Below are 18,055 nucleotides of genomic sequence, written 5' to 3'. Positions count from 1 at the left end.
GCTGTTTTCCCAGAGGTGTGGTCACCTTAGTCGTAGGTCTTGGTATGCATTTCCATTTCTTGTCTCTTTCCTTGAGTTGAAAATGCTCTGCACCTGAGGCTTGGGCCCAGCCATCTTGCTCAGAAGCCACCCCCAGGCCTCCTAGTGTAGCTCCCCTGCTCTCCCTCCAAGGCCTGAATTTGCAGACCCACGCTCCTCTGCTCTGTGAGCTCCCTGTTCTCTCTCCAAGCCCAGTGCTCCCACATATGGATCCTGTTCTCGGCCTTGATATTATGTGCTGGTGCCCCTTCCTGCTGCTTTATCCTGATGGTCTCTCCACGTTGTCCAGCTTCTGGACCTTGGCCATGGGTGAAAAGCCTGCCTTGAGTGCAGAGCGTGGCCCCCAGGAGCTGGGGCTTGTGACCTCCCTGATCGGGGAGCTCTGCAGGGCTGGGCACAGCAGGGTATGTGGGACTGATCTGAAGGGGGTCCGCCAGATCCTTCCAGGATGGCTTTGATGAGAACTTCAGACATAGGCCTTTAATTCTAAAGTCATCTAGTTGGCGTTGAGGCTGGACACAATTTTCGGGGAACCTTGAAAATGATAGGGTTTCTTTACCAATCTGTGGTCCTTTAATGAGAGAAGGGCTGATTGAGCCTGGAGTTAGGCAGCAGACCCAGTGAGCTTCTGATTGATTAATGTTATCAAACCCAATTACTATTTTCAAAGCCTTGCCGAACCTCAGAATGTCATCGAGGAGGATCGTTACTGATGGAGTTTTCTCAAACGGAGCCTCAGCTTGGCTTGCCAGAGCCTGCGCCTGGCATGTTCCACCTGTTGCCATGGTTGACTGCAGCATGTAATTGGTCCTGGCCTTTGTCAAGCCTCCGCATTCCGGACCCAGCCCAGTCTCCCTGCAGCCAGGCTCCTCCACATTACCCCGCCCCTTCCCATTTCCCTTCTGGTCACTTTGGCTGGGACAGAGCAGCAGTCCTAGCTCCTTGAGGACTACCTCAGCCTCTGGGTGTGCGCTGATCTGTCCCAGACCCAGGGCCCCCATGGGCCTGGAGTGACCAAACCTGGTCGCGTTCCTTGGCCAGGGCACTGCAGCCTCTCCCTCTGGCCTGTCCCTGGACTGCGTGTGGATGGGAGGCCGTGGTGCAGCTGCCCTGCCCATTATGCGCTGAAACCCAGAGGTGAGGAAATGGAGTGAGACGTGTGTGTGTGTGTGTGTGTGTGTGTTTTGCCAATACTTAGGGAAAAGCCGGTTTAATTAAAGGCAGATCAGGAGGTAAATAAAGATTTCTGGGGATCGTGGAAGGGGACTTCTGGGCACCTTTGATGTCATTATTGGATGACAGAACTGTTTATTATTTTAAAGTTTATTTTACAACTTAAGCTTTCATTTGCCTTCATAGGAGGAACTCTTAGACATCAAATGAGATTAGCTGGTGTCTTTGGAGGTTTGTAACAGGAACGGAAATGAGGAAAGAAATATTTAGAGAGAAGGAAGAAGTCTATCCGGAGATCATTGAGGGGAGAAGAGGGGCAGATGTTGCAGAGGGAAGCAGATGTTAAAATGGAGAGAAAGAAACCACTGGAGATGCCAGGAGCTGAGCTATGGATCATAAGAGATGGGTGTGGATTTCGGATTTCAGAGCCGCCTTGAGGAATACAGGAGAAACCAAGTAACAGGACACCCACAGTTTGCAATTAAGATGAGGCCCTTTAAATTCAGACAGTTCTTGGGGCACCTGGGTGGCTCAGTGGGTTGTGACTGCTCAGGTCACAATCTCGGAGTCCTGGGATGGGGTCCCACATCGGGCTCCTTGCTTAGCAGGGAGCCTGTTTCCTCCTCTTCCACTCTCCCTGCTTGTGCTCTCTCTCTCTCTTTGTGCCAGATAAATACAGTCTTTAAATAAAATGCAGACAGTTCTTGAGGACTCAAGTTTGTGGCCGTTGTCATGTTGCTTAAACCTAAACTCTGCACCTGCTTTGACTCTCTGTAAAATGGGTCTCATAATGCCCATCCTCATCATTGCAACAGTCAAATGAGATGATGTTTGTAGTGGCTCAGCACTGTACTTGGCGTATCAAAGCACGAGAAGCTGCAGTTATTGTAAGGGCCATTGCTGTAATAGCACAAATCAGAGTGATCGTTAGTGCTTTTGTCATAAGGGATACGGTGTCATTGTGCAGAATTCACATTTGCATAGGACCCCTTAAAGCTGGGTTTACATAAGTTGCTGGAGCTCAGATGGTCTAGTTATCCTCGGTGACCTGATGTCTTAGCTCACTTGGCCAGTCCCATTTATATGTGTTGTCCCAGTGTACTTGTTAGCAATGGCTCCTTTCATTCTTTTTTAAATTTTTTTTTATTTTTATTTTTTAAAGATTTTAAAAAATTTATTTATCTGACAAAGAGCAACACAGCAAAAGAGGGAATGCAAGCAGGGGGAGTGGGAGAGGGAGAAGCAGGCTTCGCGCTGAGAAGGGAGCCTGATGTGGGGCTCCATCCAAGGACCCTGGGATCATGACCTGAGCCGAAGGCAGATGCTTAATGACTGAGCCACCCAGGTGCTCCTCATTCTTTTTTTTTTTTTTTTTTTTTTTTTTTAAGATTTTATTTATTTTAGAGAGAGAGCAAACGAAAGAGCATTCAGGGACACGAGCAGGGGAGAGGCCAGAAGAGGAGGGAGGAGCAGACCCTTCCATGAGCAGGACCTGAGCTGAAGGTAGATGCTTAACTGAATGAGCTACCCAGGCTCCCCACTTTCATTCTGAAATGTTCCAGTTGGATGACAAGTCATAGAGTTATTCTATGTATGGCTTTTACTGTCTAAATCGGTAAGACAGTGTTTTTGCATTATTCATGGTTTCCTATTTTCTCAAAGAGATTTTGAGTTTCTTGAGGCCACTATATACGTGCGTGTGTGTGTGTTTATATACATACATACATGGATCTGTGAATGTGTACACACACATACACACGATGTCCACATCTGCATTGGTGTTTCGACAGTGCATGTCCCATAGTGGTGTTGGTGACCTCATCCTTCGGGGGTCATCTCTGCAGGACCTCCTTTTGCCCCTCTGTGGGCCTCTCACAGAGAGGGGTCATCAGAAGATGGGGGGCTGCGAGGAGAGCTGGAGAGAGGGTGTTCATAGGAACAGAGCTGGTTCTGACGCGGGAAGCCGGTTTGCTTTCTTCTCTCCTACCTCAGAGCTGCAGGCTCCTGGGCAGTCTGAACTTTTGGAGGCTCTGTTTGTTCAGAAAGAAACTGGGGGCCACAAATGAGATCCTGAAAGCTTGTTAGAAAGGCGACTTGGCAGGCTCCTGACTGGGTGCCCAGCGGACAGGAACCTTGAGCAGGGCAGATCTCTGCGGGTACGTGGGCAGCCTTGCATCCCTGCCTGTTCCTGTTCCGCTCCTTTCTCCTGTTCTTCCAGCTGATGGTTACACACCAGTTTCCAGGTCCATGGGTGACCTGAGCATGCGCAAGTTCGGGAAGCTTCTGGCCAGGTAGGTGGCTGGGTCAGTTCCTTCGTGCAGTAAGTATTTACAGAAGGGGCCTGTGGGCGCTGTCCTGGGCGTGGGGAATTCTCTGGCTGATTGCTGTATGCAGTCTCTTGTCTTAACTCATAACTGCCAGAGTTTTTCATAGGGTGCATTAGGAAGGTTGCTTTCCCTAACTCATGAATGCATAGAATTTTCCAGAGTCGCAGAGCCCAGCCTCTGGGAGGAGCTTTCCTACCACAGGCTTTGAACTTCTTGCCTGCCTGGAAGTTAAATCATGTTATTCAAATGGGATATTTGTGATTCAATAATCAATTCAACAGTGAAAGGAAAAAGAGCAGCTTGCCAGTCCCGGCAGAGTAAATCCTCCCGTAAGCATATGAGGAACAGCGGCTCCTAATAGCTCTTGTAAACATGCTGTCACTCTCGGGGCTGGGCCGGGTCCAGCCGAACCTCTCCTTGCCATGTGTCTCCGTTTCCCAGAAGCCCTGTGAGAGCTTCCTGTCCATCAGGAAGCCCTTCTCAGACCTGTGTCTCCAGGCCCCAGAGATGGTTTCTGATTATTTCCAGAGCAGTCCACCAGCCTTTTTTGGATGGCGCATCTTCTGGATGGGCGAAGGGTAGAGGCTCAGAGAAGCGTGAGACACATTTGCATGTGGCAGATGTGTGGGGACCGTGGGACCCCTATTGTGTGCCAAGTCCCCGTTTTACTGTCCCGAGTGCTCACGGCAGCTGTCCCTTGTTAGCTGCATTTCTCAGGCGAAGAAGCTCAGACTTGGGGAGGTCAAGGGACTTCTCCAAGGTCATGGAGCTGAGATTTAGGTCCAGATCTGTTTCTGCTGTGTTCTCTGCTCAGCGTACGGTGACCTGAACATCTCCGTTAGACCTGTCTCCATTCGATCTCACTGTGTGTAAACCCCGACTGATTATTACTATGCGCAGAGAACTCAGGGCCCCGATAATACACAGGAAGGCAGATAGTCTGGGGGACAGCAGAGGGCCCCAGGTGGCTATAGAAAGACATTCTATCCCAGATGCTGCTCTTCTCTTCCTTTTGAGCCTCCGGATTTGCTTTATTTTTTCATGGCAAAGGCAGTTTATCTATGATTTGTCTATCTTCTGCCTAGAATGCAGACACCAAGAGGGCAAAGGCTTTGTCAGTTTTCTTGACCATTGCATTCCCTGTGCCTAAACCAACACCTGTATACGGCCAGTGTGCAACAAATGTATATATGTTTAAAGATTTGTTTATTAGAGAGAGAGAGTGAGCGGGTGCACAGGAGGGAGAGGGAGAAGGGGGAATCTCCAGCAGACTCCCCACTGAGCCCAGAGCCCGGCTCAGGGCTCCATCTCATGACCCTGAGATCATGACCTGAGCTGAAATCAAGAGTCAGATGCTGAAGTGACAGAGCCACCCAGGTGCCCCACAAATGTATTTTTCAAGTCTCATCTTGATAATGAACTTGTTTGGAGTGCATATAATATGCCAGGCACAGGGCAGAGTTATTTATGTTATCCAGATCTCCAAATCCCCATGGAGTGAGTCCTATAAATATCCCCGTTTGGCAGACAAGGGCTCTGGAGCACAAAGTGGTTAAACAGCTTGCCCATGATCCTGCAGCTGCTTAGCTGGGGGGCCGGGCTGTTGACTCCGGATCAGATGCCCTCTGACGCCACCCGTGGGGGACCACGGGCTACCAGCACTGAAGCTGCTGGGGGAGGGACGTGCCCAGCAGAGGTGGTCTGACCCCCACGGTTCCTGCTGCTTCCTCTGAATGCGGGTGTTTTTCTTACGTCTTCCGTGTACCCAGCACTTAGCTTTCCAGGGCAAAAGCCAGTGTCTCATTGTTGTGTTGAGAACATAGGGTTCAAATAAGACATATAGACAGTTAGCAAGCCCAGTGTGGGAAATGTGTGGTCATGGCAGGAGCACTGGGCTAGAGTCTGGTGGCTTGTGTCACCCTGTCCTGCACGGCTCTCGTGGGGTCGTGGGGTGCAGAGCTTCCCTCGTCCTCTTGCCCCACGGAGAGGGCTGAGGGGCAAGTCCCGCCATCCTGGTGCACTGAGGCGAGGGTTCCTGTAGTGGGAGCAGGTGTCCCCCGGGGTCTCCTTCGGCTCTGAGAACCTGAGTCTGTGAGTCTGTGAGTCCAGTGAGGTGGAAGCAAAGGAAGGAAGAATCTCTCAGGGAACCCAGGGCAGGGGGCCAGGGACATGGGAAGGAGAAGAGAGAGAGCAGGAAGCAGGGTGGAGTGAGGACAGACAGGGGACAGGCCAGGGGCCCAGAGGAGGGTGAGGATGGGAGAGAGAGAGAGGAAGGCCACAAAGGGACAAAGAAGACAGAGAAGGGGAGCAGGAGAGGAAAGTAAATGTGTATGTACTGTGTGTGTGTGTGTGTGAGAGAGAGAGAGATGGAGAGAGACACGGTGCAGGAAGGAGCCTGGAAGGAGGGGGAGGTGAGCTCCTGCCAGGCTGAGCTCACCCCCGCCCAGCATCCGCGTGCCCTCCGCACAGCTCAGGTTCACGACCAGGCCTCGGCGCTTCTGTGCCGAGACGCTGGGTCTGCCCAGGTTCACCCGTTCTTCCGTGGGTCTCTCCTATCCCTCCCTTCCTGGCTCCTTCCGATTCCCTCTCCTTTCTCCCACACAAGGGTGGTTCCCCCACGGCAGCCCTGGGTGTCTCCGGGTGATGTCTCCACTGGGGCTGCTGACGGGTGCCTCTAGTTTGGATCTGCGTGTCGGGGCAGCCCCTGGAACACAGCTGGCCTCCCAGAGTGTGACGGGAGGGTGCACAGCGAGCTGTTGTCACCTCGATATTCATAGTGGATTTTGAGCCAGGAGCTAGCAGTTTTCATGTTGAGGTAGGCCTCACCAGCTTTGTTCCCTCAGAGCCCAGACACCCCCTGGGGGGTCTGAAGGGACAGAGAGAGACACAGAGTTTGGAGGTAAGAGGAAGGAAGGCCGGGGCATAGCTGGTCAGGTGAGGAGAGCAGCCAGGGAACAGCTGGGAAGGGGTGGGCGGTGGGGGCAGGGCATTCCTGAAACCCGGGGAGCCAGGAGACCCTGTAAGACAGGAGGGGCCAGCTGGGGCACACAGAGTCAGAGCCTACAGGGCCTCCACCCCGAGGCCACAGTGCCACTTGGGGTTCAACTGAGTAGGCAAAGAAGGGAGCCCGAATGGCTGTGATGAGGGAGGCGCTGTCACTCGATGCCAGTTTCGGAACCAAGCTGCTCTGTCTACCCTTGGTGTCACCTCCGAGATAGCTGCCCTCAGAGCTTTTGGCTCTCCACCGAGCTCTGCTGTCCTCTGGACTGTGTTCAAGAAATAGCTGCAGAAGGTCAAGTGCAGGGAGAGCTCAGAATCAGGATGGTCATCCTTGGTTGAGTCTGCGTCTGCTTTTTTTCCGAGTCCAAGGAGGTCATGAGATCTTTCTGGCAATAACGACAGCCTTCACTGCTCCCGCAGGCCCAGGGTCCAGCCCCGAGGAGGGCCTGCCATTCTCCATCCCTCGAACGGCAACTCACCCCAACTTGCAAATCTGCATTTTTGCCATCGGACGAAGGGATTTTGGATTGTCCAACCGGCGCAGTGCTTGGCGCATTTGCCTCCACGCTGGAATTTGGATGCACCTGAGAAAAAACATTGAGAATCAGGATGTAGGATTTCAAATTAAAATTAAAAGTGTGGCTGTGCTGGCTCATGGCTGTCAGCCGCCTCCCCTAGAGCACGCTTGATAAATCACTGCTGAGCCTTTCCTCAGGCTGGTAGAAAACGGATGAGTCACGGGGCTCTGAGAGCCTAACTGCAAACCTGCTTATGGTCATTGTCAAATGGGCAGGTGGAAGAAGATGACCTTTGACTAGGGCCCTCCTGGCGAAGTGGGGGGGCTATAAGCATCTCTGTTTCTAAAGACAAGACAGCCGGGGCAAACCCAGCATGGTGTTGCATTTCTATGTTTCTTCTGTCATCAGAAGAACATGGGACCTAACCCCCCAAACTGACCTCCTGGGTTTGTTATGAGATCCTAGGGACAAGTGCTGGGTCCCTACTGGATTTGTGACAGGTGCTTGGTGAATAAGCATGTGTGCAGAGGGGTCCCCGGTTAACCCCGGGGAAGAAGACCTTGAACGTGTGTCAGAGTGTGCGTGCTGCCGGATGGGGGTAGGGCCTGCCTGGACGTCACTCCGGCTGCGGCTCACAGTTTGTATTTCCTCCCGGAGGTTCTTGGAGGATGCTTTGTGGACCCTGGAGGGGAGGTGCGGGTAGATGGAGGGACGACCGCGGCTCTGCTGTTGATTGACTGATTCAGCCAGCTCCTTTCTTCACCGGGGTTTGGACCAGCCTTGACGGATTTCTCTCCTCCCTGTCACCACGCCTGCTTGTCACGGAGCAAGGCAGTTCATCACCCCATTGGGATGGGAGAGACAAATGACAGCGGTGATATGAACTGGGGAGGATTAGATAAAACCAAAGAGCTATCACACACAACGGTGGACAGTCATTTAAAAGGAAATCCATCCCGATGTTGCCCGAGGCCTCTTGGGAAGAAAAAGACATCTTCGTACCGCGAGTTCCGTTTTCACTGCTGGGGTCGGCCTCCGGGGAGTCCGGGCCCTGCTCCTGCGGTTGGGCAGGACCCTGGATTAACAAAGAGCAGCCTTACCGCTCTTTCTGAGCCACTGACCTTCCTCCTGCCCTTCTCCAAAAGGGCAGATTAAGTGGGGAGTCATTCTAGCATCTTATTATTATCATTATTATTTTTAAAAAGAGCTCTATGGAGATGTAATTTACATACCATGAGATCCGTCCCTGTAATGTGCATAGCTCAGTGGTTTGGGTGTGTTCCCAGGGTTATACGACCATCACCGTAATATAATTTTAGTGCATCTTCCTCCTCAGAGAGGAAGCCATGTACCCATTAGCATTCACTCCCCACGCGCGCCCCCACTCTGCCCCCAGCCCCTCGTGACCACTGGTCTGGTTTCTCTCTCGGTGGATTTGCCTGTTCTGGATAGCACACGCAAACAGAATCTCCAATGTGGCCCTTTGTGACAGCCTTCTTTCCCTTAGCATCCTGTCCTCCAGGTCCGTCTCTGTGTTGCTGTGGGAGTCAGTCCTTCAGTCTTTTTAGCTGGCAGATAGCATTTCCTCGTACGGATGTGCGTTTCGTTCACCCATTCATTAGCTGGCGGACGTCTGGATTGTTTTCACTTTATTATGAATAACCCAGGCTTGGCTTTGATGCTCTGGGGCCCCATTGCTGTCCTGCGCTGCCGGGGACTTGCTTCTGGTTTGGATCATCGGGGGTTGGGAGGGGAACAGGGGTAACTCTGCACTTCTTGTTCCTACTTGGAGCAAGTTTGTCGTCAGTCACAGACCTTTCTTGGGGTGCAGCCCTTTCTGTTCCTTCAGAAGCAACGATAATATAGGTGCAGGGCTGGGTCCCTGGTGATGATCAGAGGTTCCTGTTTGGGGAATGACTTGGGAGTCCCTGTCTGGGTGGCAGGAAGGGCGGGGTGGGGGTCAGGATGGGAAGTGGAGGCTCCTGGGTTTTGATGCTGTTGCAGAATCCATACCCACACAAAGGAAGAGCAGACTTGGGCGGGTACCTCTCACCTTTCTGTCTGCATCTCCCCCAGATGGTGGCCCATGCAGATAAGAATACTGTACCCGTCCAACCTGCCTGGGTTTGGCTCAGCCACAGGGTGACATTGAGCAGGTCACTGAGCACATGTGAGCCCCAGCCTTTGTCTGAAAAATGGGGTGAGGCATGCCCACTTCATAAAATGTTAATGAGAATTAAGGGAGCGGATGGTACTGGAAGCAGAGCGCGGCATCGACATGAAAGGTCATTTTTATTGCACGAGTAGGCATGGACTCCTAAGCCCTCCCTCTGCAGTAGGGACAGGCTCCTCTGTCTTTGAAGCTGGTAAACTGAGGCAAGGGAAGCAACCTCAGTCTCAGAGCCACTGAGGACAGAGCTGGAGATGATGCCTGGTTTCACAACAGATCTGGTGTCCTGTGGCCACCCTGCCTTCCTGAGCCAATGTGGTATCTGCCTTCACAAAAGCCCCTGGAAGGAGGAATCTGGAGAATCTTTACTGTCTGTGCTTAGGATGTGGTACATAAGCCTAGGCCTTCTTGGATCTGTGCTGTCTCTCTGTGTCACTGCTGTTGCTGGGGTGGGTGTCCTAGCCCTGAGGGGATTAGACGTACCTGCCCCGAGGGGGGTAGGGCTGGTGCCCCAGCACCTCAGCGGGACCACGGGAGAGGTAAGGGGTGGCCAGTACCCCTCCGAACGTCCCCCTTCTCAGCCTGACTGGACCTGGGAACTGGATTTCCACAGACCTGCGGCCTCCTGCTTGGACTTGGTTTCTCCGCTGTTTCTGGAGAGTGGCCCAGACTGGGAGGGCCGGCATGTTGTGTCATAGGGGTAGGCCGGCCGTTGGAAGGCCAGGCAGCTGGCACAGGAGGTCCGAGGTAGGGGAAACCCCCACCTGCAGCCAAGCCGGCAAGCCACTCTGTGCTCCGCCTCTGTGTGGAGACCCATTTTTGTAGCCGGTTTTATCTTTCCGGCAGGATCGTTATGATGATGACGTTTTGGGCCAAGATGTAGCTGCTGTCCAACCTATGTCAGCACTTCCGAGGTGAAGAGCTCTAATTAAAGGCTTCCCTGCACGGCCCCCTCCCTGCGTGCTCAGCAGAAGTGACATAAATAAGCCCCTTGTTTCTCTTTCACAAGCTGAGACCCTTAAAGGTGGCTGGCCACCCCCCCAGCCAGGCCCCTGGCAGCTACCCGGAGTCCTCAGGCAGAGCAGGTGAATAATGGCCGCTGTCCAAGCCAGAGCCTCGCTCCTCTGGCTTCTGACAGGCTCCCGGGTACTTTACAGCGGGGGCGGGGGCTATGAATTCTTCCTCCGTCTCCCTCTGCCCGAGCTGCTCTGGCCCCTGGGGGGGTCTAAAAACAGCTTAGTTGAGGAACGGCTGGAAAGCAGCTAACAGTAGGCACACACAGAATGGAACGTCCACAGACTGATGATAAGGGGAAACAGGGTCATGGGGAGGGAGTACAGTCCCTCCCACGCAGTCAGATGCTGTGTGGTATCCAGCTCTGGGCTAGGCACCTGACAGCTCTGAATTAATCTCGCCTACATATCAACTGTGTGAGCAAGATAAAGTAAGTAAGGCCCAGAGAGGCTGAACCACTTGCCCTAGGTCACACAGCTAGGGAGATGCTAGAGCAGAGATTTGAGTCTTGCGTTGAAAGCCTGTGCTCTGGTCGTTGTGCATTCTGCCTTCCCATGGGCTGTGTTTTCAGCAGTTTGTGGGGACATTTTGGTAAGTCATAAGGCACAAATGTGTCTGAGCTGGAACTCAAATCCAGCTTAGCCTCTGGCCTCTGGTCTTGCTGTTCTGCTTTCCCTGGGCACCCAGGAATGGTTTGTTGGACACCCATGATTTATTGGGCATCTAGGGAGGAGACGCAGGAGGTTTGCTATAGTCATTCTCAAAGCAGGAGGCTCCCCAATGGGCTTGGAGGGTGATTCATTTCGCGATGCTTCGATTCACATAATTTTAAAAATCCAATGTGGTGAGCAGGATCTGTAAATCTGAGACCCAGGAGGGGCCATTACCAAGTTGACGGGGCTGGGAGGTGTACAGCAGCATTCACTCATCCAGGGCCTCCCTCGTGGCCCCAGACAGGTTCTGGGTAAGCCAAGCCAGCACTCTGCTGGTGGTGCCTGTGTCTTGTTCCCTGGGATTTGCCAGGCACTGAGCTGAGTGTTTCACCTATGGTATCTGCTTTGCCTTAATTCTCACTCTGCTGCCAAATATTCTCCCTATTTTTGCTCTGCAGAAAACGGAGCTCGGAGAGAGTCAAAGACTCATCTAAGTTTACGCAGCTATTACATAGAAGGGAAGGATCTGGACTGATTCACAGAGGTCCTTTTCCTGTGATCACGTTAGCCTCTTCTGGAGGGAGGGGAGAGGACTGGGGTCAGGGGGTATAGGGTGGGGGGCTGCGGGTCGAAGACAGAGTGTAGAACATCAGACATCCTCTCTGCCCTTAGGGCCCTGAGGACTTAGAGCATCCACGTAAAAACAGTCAAAATAATAAAACAAAAGAGGATGATAAAGGACCAGGAGGGACGCACAGGCTGCAAATTTTGTGGGAGTCCAGAGCGGGGCGGTCTTCAGGGCTGATCTGGAGGGGAGAGGTCGGTGTGGGGCTTGCCACAGCCTCCTTCCTCGCCTCCACTTTTCATCCCTCGAGTTGAAGCCTAGCCAGCCTGGAAGTGTGAGCGCTTAATCTGCCGGCAATGAAGGAGGAGATGAATCTCTTTAACCGTGCTCACAGTTTTTCACGGCTCTCTCTTTCCTCGTCCCTGTTTATTCTGGAGATCGATACAGACAAAGGCAAAGTTGTTCCCTGGGAGGGCCTGGCTGTGGGGTTTGAAAAAAAAAAAAAAATATCCTTCGTCCTTCTTACCCGGGCTCTTGCCTGTCCCCCACGGCATTTATTTAGAGCGGAGCCATTTCTGGCCAGCGGTACCAGGTAGCGATGTTGAACTGGGAGCTGTAATGGCTGCAGCCTGGTCCGTGGCTGGGCTAGTGGAGGACCCGGACACCCAGATGGCATGGGCATCTGACTCGAGGCTCTCCTCTCTTTCCTTTAGATAGGGATGTTTGCTTTCTGAACCGGAAGCAGGAGAGGGCAGCCCTCCGGAGACAGAGCACCCCCTGGTGGGTAGAGGATCGGACCCCCTGGTGGGTGGGGCAGAGGACCCCCTGGTGGGTAGGTGTTCTTCTGGCTTCAGGTCTCAGGGTGTGGGGGTGTCTGGCAAGATCCAGAGGACTATCTAAATTGTACCAATCCAACAGGAATCAGTATCCTCCGTATCACACATTTTGATGTGTGAACATAGCCTCTGCTGTTCTGTAAGCTGGTTGAACGATCTGGAGAATTAGAATAGACATTAAGTTGCAACTCTTTTCCCTGGAGGAATCCTTTTAGTTGGTTGGAAGTCTATGCCAGGCTGCAAATGTGAACTGTATATTGGGGGGCTCTGCTTTTGGGGAACAGGGTTTGGGGGTGCTACTGCCCCCCACTCCTCTCTGGGCTACCATGGGGCCTGGGGCTCTGAGGGAGGTCAGGGAAGCATCAGAGGAGTCAGCCCCAGAGGTTGTTTTTCCAGTTCTGAGGTTCTAGAAATTGACAATCTCATGTTATTCTCTTGGGTTTGTGCCTTTGTCTGCACTCTCCAGGGAGTCAGGGGAAGCCGTGGTGGCAGGGACTCTGTCTTGCCTTTGTTGTGTGTCCCCACACACAGTAGGAACATAAAAGCAGATTTGTACCCCACTGAGTTGCAGTCTCCATTCTCCCTAACATCGGGTGTTTGCAGCAGGGGTTCCCGGGGACAGAGCTGCTCCCCCCACCCCCGCCCCAGTGTGGATGTGACATTGTTCTGAGTTCTGGAGGAGTTGGCCTGAGCCTTGCCGTTCCTCCTGCTGCCATCTGGGAGAGAGAATACTCGGCCAGATCTGGAGAAAATGAGAATAAAACCTCAGCCTGGATGTTTCCTCCTGTTGAATTGTCTTTTCAAATCTTTTCCATCCAGGCAGAATTACTCTTAAGTACTATGAGGCAGGGATTCAGTTCATTCTCGAGATTTTATTGGAACCGTTTGGTTCGGGCACTGCATTAAATGTTGGGGGTATGAGTAACTTCAGCTGTGATCCTGTTCCAGGACTGTTCAGTGTGGTCAGCGACAGGAGGCGTCTTGGGACAGAGGGCGGGGTTAGGAGAGGTCGCGGTCAGTGCTCAGAAAAGAGGCAGGTATGGAGAAATTTGCAAAGCTTTCCTCTGAAAGGGCCCAGGGAACCAGGCTCAAAGTGTAAGGGGTAAGGGAAAGAGCCTTCTAGGCAGGCGGAACCCTGCAGGCCTGTTAGGGTAGCATGGTGCTCTGGGGTCGTTGGAACATTGGGTCTGCTGAGAGAGTTCCTGGAGGTGAACCTGGCCAGCGAGTTTGGGTCCCCAATGGAAAACGGCCATATATGCTACAGAACGAAGAATTTGTTTCCAGGAGGAGAAATGTGTGGTCATTGCTGTTTTAGGAAGATTGCTCTGGTATTTTGGAGGCAGCATACTGGAGCAAGGAGAAAGGGGGGCTCCGCTGTCCTTGGGGGTGTCGATCGGAGCCCAGACTGAGACGGGGAGCTTTCCTCTCGAATGAGAGACAGGGCAAGGGGATGGAGGCCAGAGATCCCTGGAAGGAGATTTAATACCTCTGTCCATGCACGTGAGGGCCGAGAAGACACATGAAGAGGCCAGATGTTTGGCCTGAGACACTGGGCAGAGGAAGGAACTTGGTGGTTTCCTTGACTGGAGTCAGGCGCAGAAGGAGTGCTGTGGGAGTTGAAGGTGGTCATGAGGCAGCCACAGTGGGCGGGGTAGGCGGGGCATCCCAGTGGGGTGTCCTGCAGGGGGTCTGGGGGGCTCTGGGACCCTTGACATAGGGATGAAGGCTGACTGGGTGTGGATGGGCCCTCAGCACTTGAAGGATGGGAAGAGAAACACCGACACTTTCAATGGAAAGGGAGAAGAGGCCGAGAAGAAAGGCAGAAGGAAGAGGTGGAGGAGGGGCCTCCTGTTTCTCAGAGAACCATCCTGGGAGCAGCCCAACACAGCGGGATGGCCTGGGGCTTCCCTAGAAAGGTCCCGAGTCGGGGGCCTCAAGTCAGGACTCCAGCTGGAGCGGAGCCAGGGGACTCCGCAGAATTGGCTGCCTTCTGGGCCACACTGGCTACCCTTGAAGAGAGGTGACCTGCTGGGCCCAGAGCACTGAGACTAATGGGGAGGGCTGTTTAACTTAAACACGTCACCTCCACTGAGCCCGTGGCTGGGCCCCCAGGGGGGCACAGTGACTGGCCCATTAAAGTTGCAGCTCCCCGGTGCGGTGCAGGATGGGGGCGGGGGGGGGGGCTCACAGTTGCGAGGAGCTGCTCTTAACACCATTTAGTAGCAGGACTGTAGCTAATGGTGAGCAAATGTTTTATGAACAGTTTCCTCATGCTCTGTGAAGGCAGATTCAATTTATTCGGAATGGATTTGCTTTCCCCTATTAAAGCTCAAGGGTGTATAAGCAGCTTCTTCCCTCCACTGGAGGGCTTTCTCTCCGGCAGGAGTGGGACCTGTTTCAGTTAAATAGGGAGCCCTGGGGGGTAGGCGTGTGTGTCGGGGGGGGGGGTCTCGTGTGCAGTGATGGCAGAGCAGGGACCCACATGACTGGTGTGTGGAGAGCAGAGAAGGACAATCTGGATGAGCTCCAGGGTCTTGATAGATGCTTCCCAGCCCCAGTAGAAAAAAATCGTGACCTCCTTGATTCCAGTGGTGGATGGAATATTGGCTTCCCCGTCACTCGTGGGCAAAGCCATTTAACCTTCCTGCCTCTGGTCTCTTCATCTGTGAAGTTCAGCTAATAACACCTCTCTTCCTCTCAAGTGTATTGTAGGAATTAATGGCCATGGAGCGTTTCAAGGGTCGGGGCTAGGAAAGACTCAGGATTGCGTCCACACTAAGCATTCAAAGAGAGTCAGGAATTCCCCGTGATGGGGAGGGAAAGTATAATTTGACTTTACCAATAAATCAGACATGAAGTTGGATTTCTGAGGGTATTTATTCAGAAAAAGTAACATGCTAGGTTAAGTCCGTAAAGCATTGAGCTGTTTCTGTTTAGGCTAAAAGCGGGCCGTGGTTTCTGTTTTTATTTATTTTCATTTTTTTATTTTTTAAAGATTTTATTTATTTATTTGACAGAGAGAGATCACAAGTAGGCAGAGAGGCAGGCAGAGAGAGAGAGAGAGGAGGAAGCAGGCTCCCTGCTGAGCAGGGAGCCCGATGCGGGGCTCAATCCCAGGACCCTGAGATCATGACCTGAGCCGAAGGCAGCGGCTTAACCCACTGAGCCAACCAGGTGCCCGGTTTCTGTTTTTAATTCAGAGGAAATGAGCTCTTTTCTCATGGATGCTGGACCACCAGGCTGTCTCACCTCCCCTTTAAAATGAAGGTTAAAAAAAAAAAAAAAGGTGTCTTTTGGCAGATAAACAGACCATGCTTTCCAGCCCTTCAACTTTTACTTAAATGTAAGATGTTTCTTTCATCTTTCTGCGTTTCCTGGAATTATTTTCTCTAAATTACACAATTAAACCAGAAACGCTCAATGACCAGTAGATGGATGACATCCGGGCCATTTCTGTTCTTCCGTGAAGGGCCCGTCTTCCCAGACGATTGCGGGGTGGGAGGGGGGAGTTGTTGAGTCATTTATATCTGCTGTCTTTGGTCGTTCTGTTGGGAAAGAAACGAAGACATTTAGAAAATGGGAGAGCTAGGTCTGGTTCTGGTAGTTAGTGAACGTGAGATTTTGGACAAGTTTCTTAGTATCTCTGAACTCGGTCTCATCCAAGAAAGAAGTCGTGTCCTCACGCCCACTTGGTGACGGACAGATCAGATGGGACATCCTCCGTGAAAGCTGTGTGCTCTCAGCTGTGGGCATTTATTGCCAAGGGGAAAGAGGAAGGAAATGAAGAGGACATCTGGGGGGGTCCCCAGGTGTCTTCCCTGAGTGATTCCTCTGGGGTCAGCCTGACCCCCTTCCTTGTCCCTTGAGGATTGTCCCCCTGGCTGCTGATTCTTGGCCCCTGAGTCCTCTGTACCCCCAAAAGATGCCCCCCACCCCTGCCCAGAGTGGTGTTGGCCATTCTGGACGAGGGATATTCTTGATCTGCTCACCAAGGACAAGCTGCATGTAACCTGTCCTTGGAGTTCATCGCTAGTTCTAAAATGGGAGGTGATTCCCCTGGCTTCCATGGACCAGGCATCCTGCTAGGTCTGTTGTACACTGTCCCCCTGAACCCTCACAAACCCCAATGATGAGGTAGGTGTTGGGATTCCCCTTTCATGGACCAGCAAGCTTAGACTGGTGGGACACCTTGCTCAAAGTCATGGAGCTACGGACGGGTTTTATCAGTGGGGCTCTTGCAAGCCACAGTGGGCACACACGGGGACTATGTCTGAGGGGCCCTTGATGAAGGGGCTTCTGAAAGATCTGTGGGCAGGACAAGGGAGGCAGCAGAGGACAGAGCAGGCCTCAGGGACCAACAAGAGTGGGAAGCATTTACCCACTAGGGCAGGACAGGGGAGGGTCCACGTTCCTGGAGTGGGAGAGGTCAGCATCTGGGCAGGGCACAGAGCAGGTTGGAAAATTTCAGAGACTATATATTTGGGGGCACAAATGGAGAATGACCAGGATGCAGACCCCAGACTCTGACGTCAAAATCAAGGCTATAAGCTGACCAGTATTTCCCACTCCTAGTGGAGTGCTGTTGTCCTGTGATGTCCTAAGCCTCCATGACAAAAAAGAGAAGCACCTGGTGATCTTCCTGGCATTATGAAGAGGGCTGTTGTGGGGCCCTGGCTGACTCAGTTGGTGGATCGTGCAACTTGAGTTGGAGCCCCACATTGGGGGTAGAGTTCACTTAAAAAAAAAAAAAAAGAATGAAATTTGAAAGTTAAAAAAAAAAGGAGGGGGGCACCTGGGTGGCGCAGTCAGCTAAGCGTCTGCCTTCGGCTCAGGTCATGATCTCAGGGTCCTGGGAAAAGCCCTATGTCATGTTCCCTGCTCAGCATGGAGTTTTCTTCTCCCTCTCCTTCTGCCCTTCCTCCCACGTGTGCTCTCTCTCTCTGTCAAATAAATAAATAAAATCTTAAAAAAAAAAAAAAAAGAGAGAGAGAAGAGGTCTGTTTCTTCTCCCTTGGTGTCCAAGCCAGGCCCGGTGCCCCTTTGGGCAGAGCTGGCTCTTCTGGGCCCCAACTTCACAAATACACAGTTGCAGGTGTTTGGAATTGTTTTTTCCATCTTTGTTACTACCCCAAAATTATAGCAGTTATTAGACTACTGTAGGATCTTGTTGTTGAAAGCATTAATGAGGAAATACAGCATTACTCTATTAAGTTTTTTTTTTAATTTATTTTTTATGAACATTTAATGTATTGTTAGCCCCAGGGGTACAGGTCTGTGACTCGTCAGGCTTACATACTTCACAGCACTCGCCATAGCACATACCCTTTCCAATGTCTATAACCCAACCACCCTCTCTATCTCCCTCTCCCCAGCAACCCTCAGTTTGTTTTGTGGGATTAAGAGTCTCTTTTGGTTTGTCTCATTCACGATCCCATCTTGTTTAATTTTTTCTTTCTCTACCCTCCATGTTGCCTCTCAAATTCCTCATATCAGGGAGATCATATGATAATTGTATTTCTCTGATTGATTTATTTTGCTCAGCGTAATACCCTCTAGTTCCATCCATGTCATTGCAAATGGCAAGATTTCACTTCTTTTGATGGCTGCATAGTATTCCATTGTATACATATATACCACATCTTATTTATCCATTCATCTGTTGATGGACATCTAGGTTCTTTCCATAGTTTGGCTATTGTGGATGTTGATGCTATAAACATTAGGGTGCATGTGCCCCTTCAGATCAGATTTGTATCTTTG

At 51.9% G+C, this 18,055-nt stretch overlaps 1 protein-coding gene and 1 long non-coding RNA gene across 2 annotated transcripts in view; both read left to right on the top strand.

Moving 5' to 3' along the window:
- GALNT14 (polypeptide N-acetylgalactosaminyltransferase 14) overlaps positions 1–18,055 on the top strand; it is a 209,396-nt gene that overhangs the window by 51,458 nt on the left and 139,883 nt on the right. The window lies entirely within an intron of this gene.
- Positions 783–7,211, top strand: LOC101682111. Its single transcript, XR_001177166.2, has 3 exons — positions 783–1,176; positions 3,431–3,503; positions 6,960–7,211. It is a non-coding gene; the product is annotated as an uncharacterized LOC101682111 (long non-coding RNA).

This window comes from Mustela putorius, unplaced genomic scaffold, assembly GCF_011764305.1.
Source record: "Mustela putorius furo isolate JIRA1106 unplaced genomic scaffold, ASM1176430v1.1 tig00000281_pilon_pilon_pilon, whole genome shotgun sequence".
Classification (NCBI taxonomy): domain Eukaryota; kingdom Metazoa; phylum Chordata; class Mammalia; order Carnivora; family Mustelidae; genus Mustela; species Mustela putorius.
This window is presented reverse-complemented; position numbering and strand designations above follow the sequence as displayed.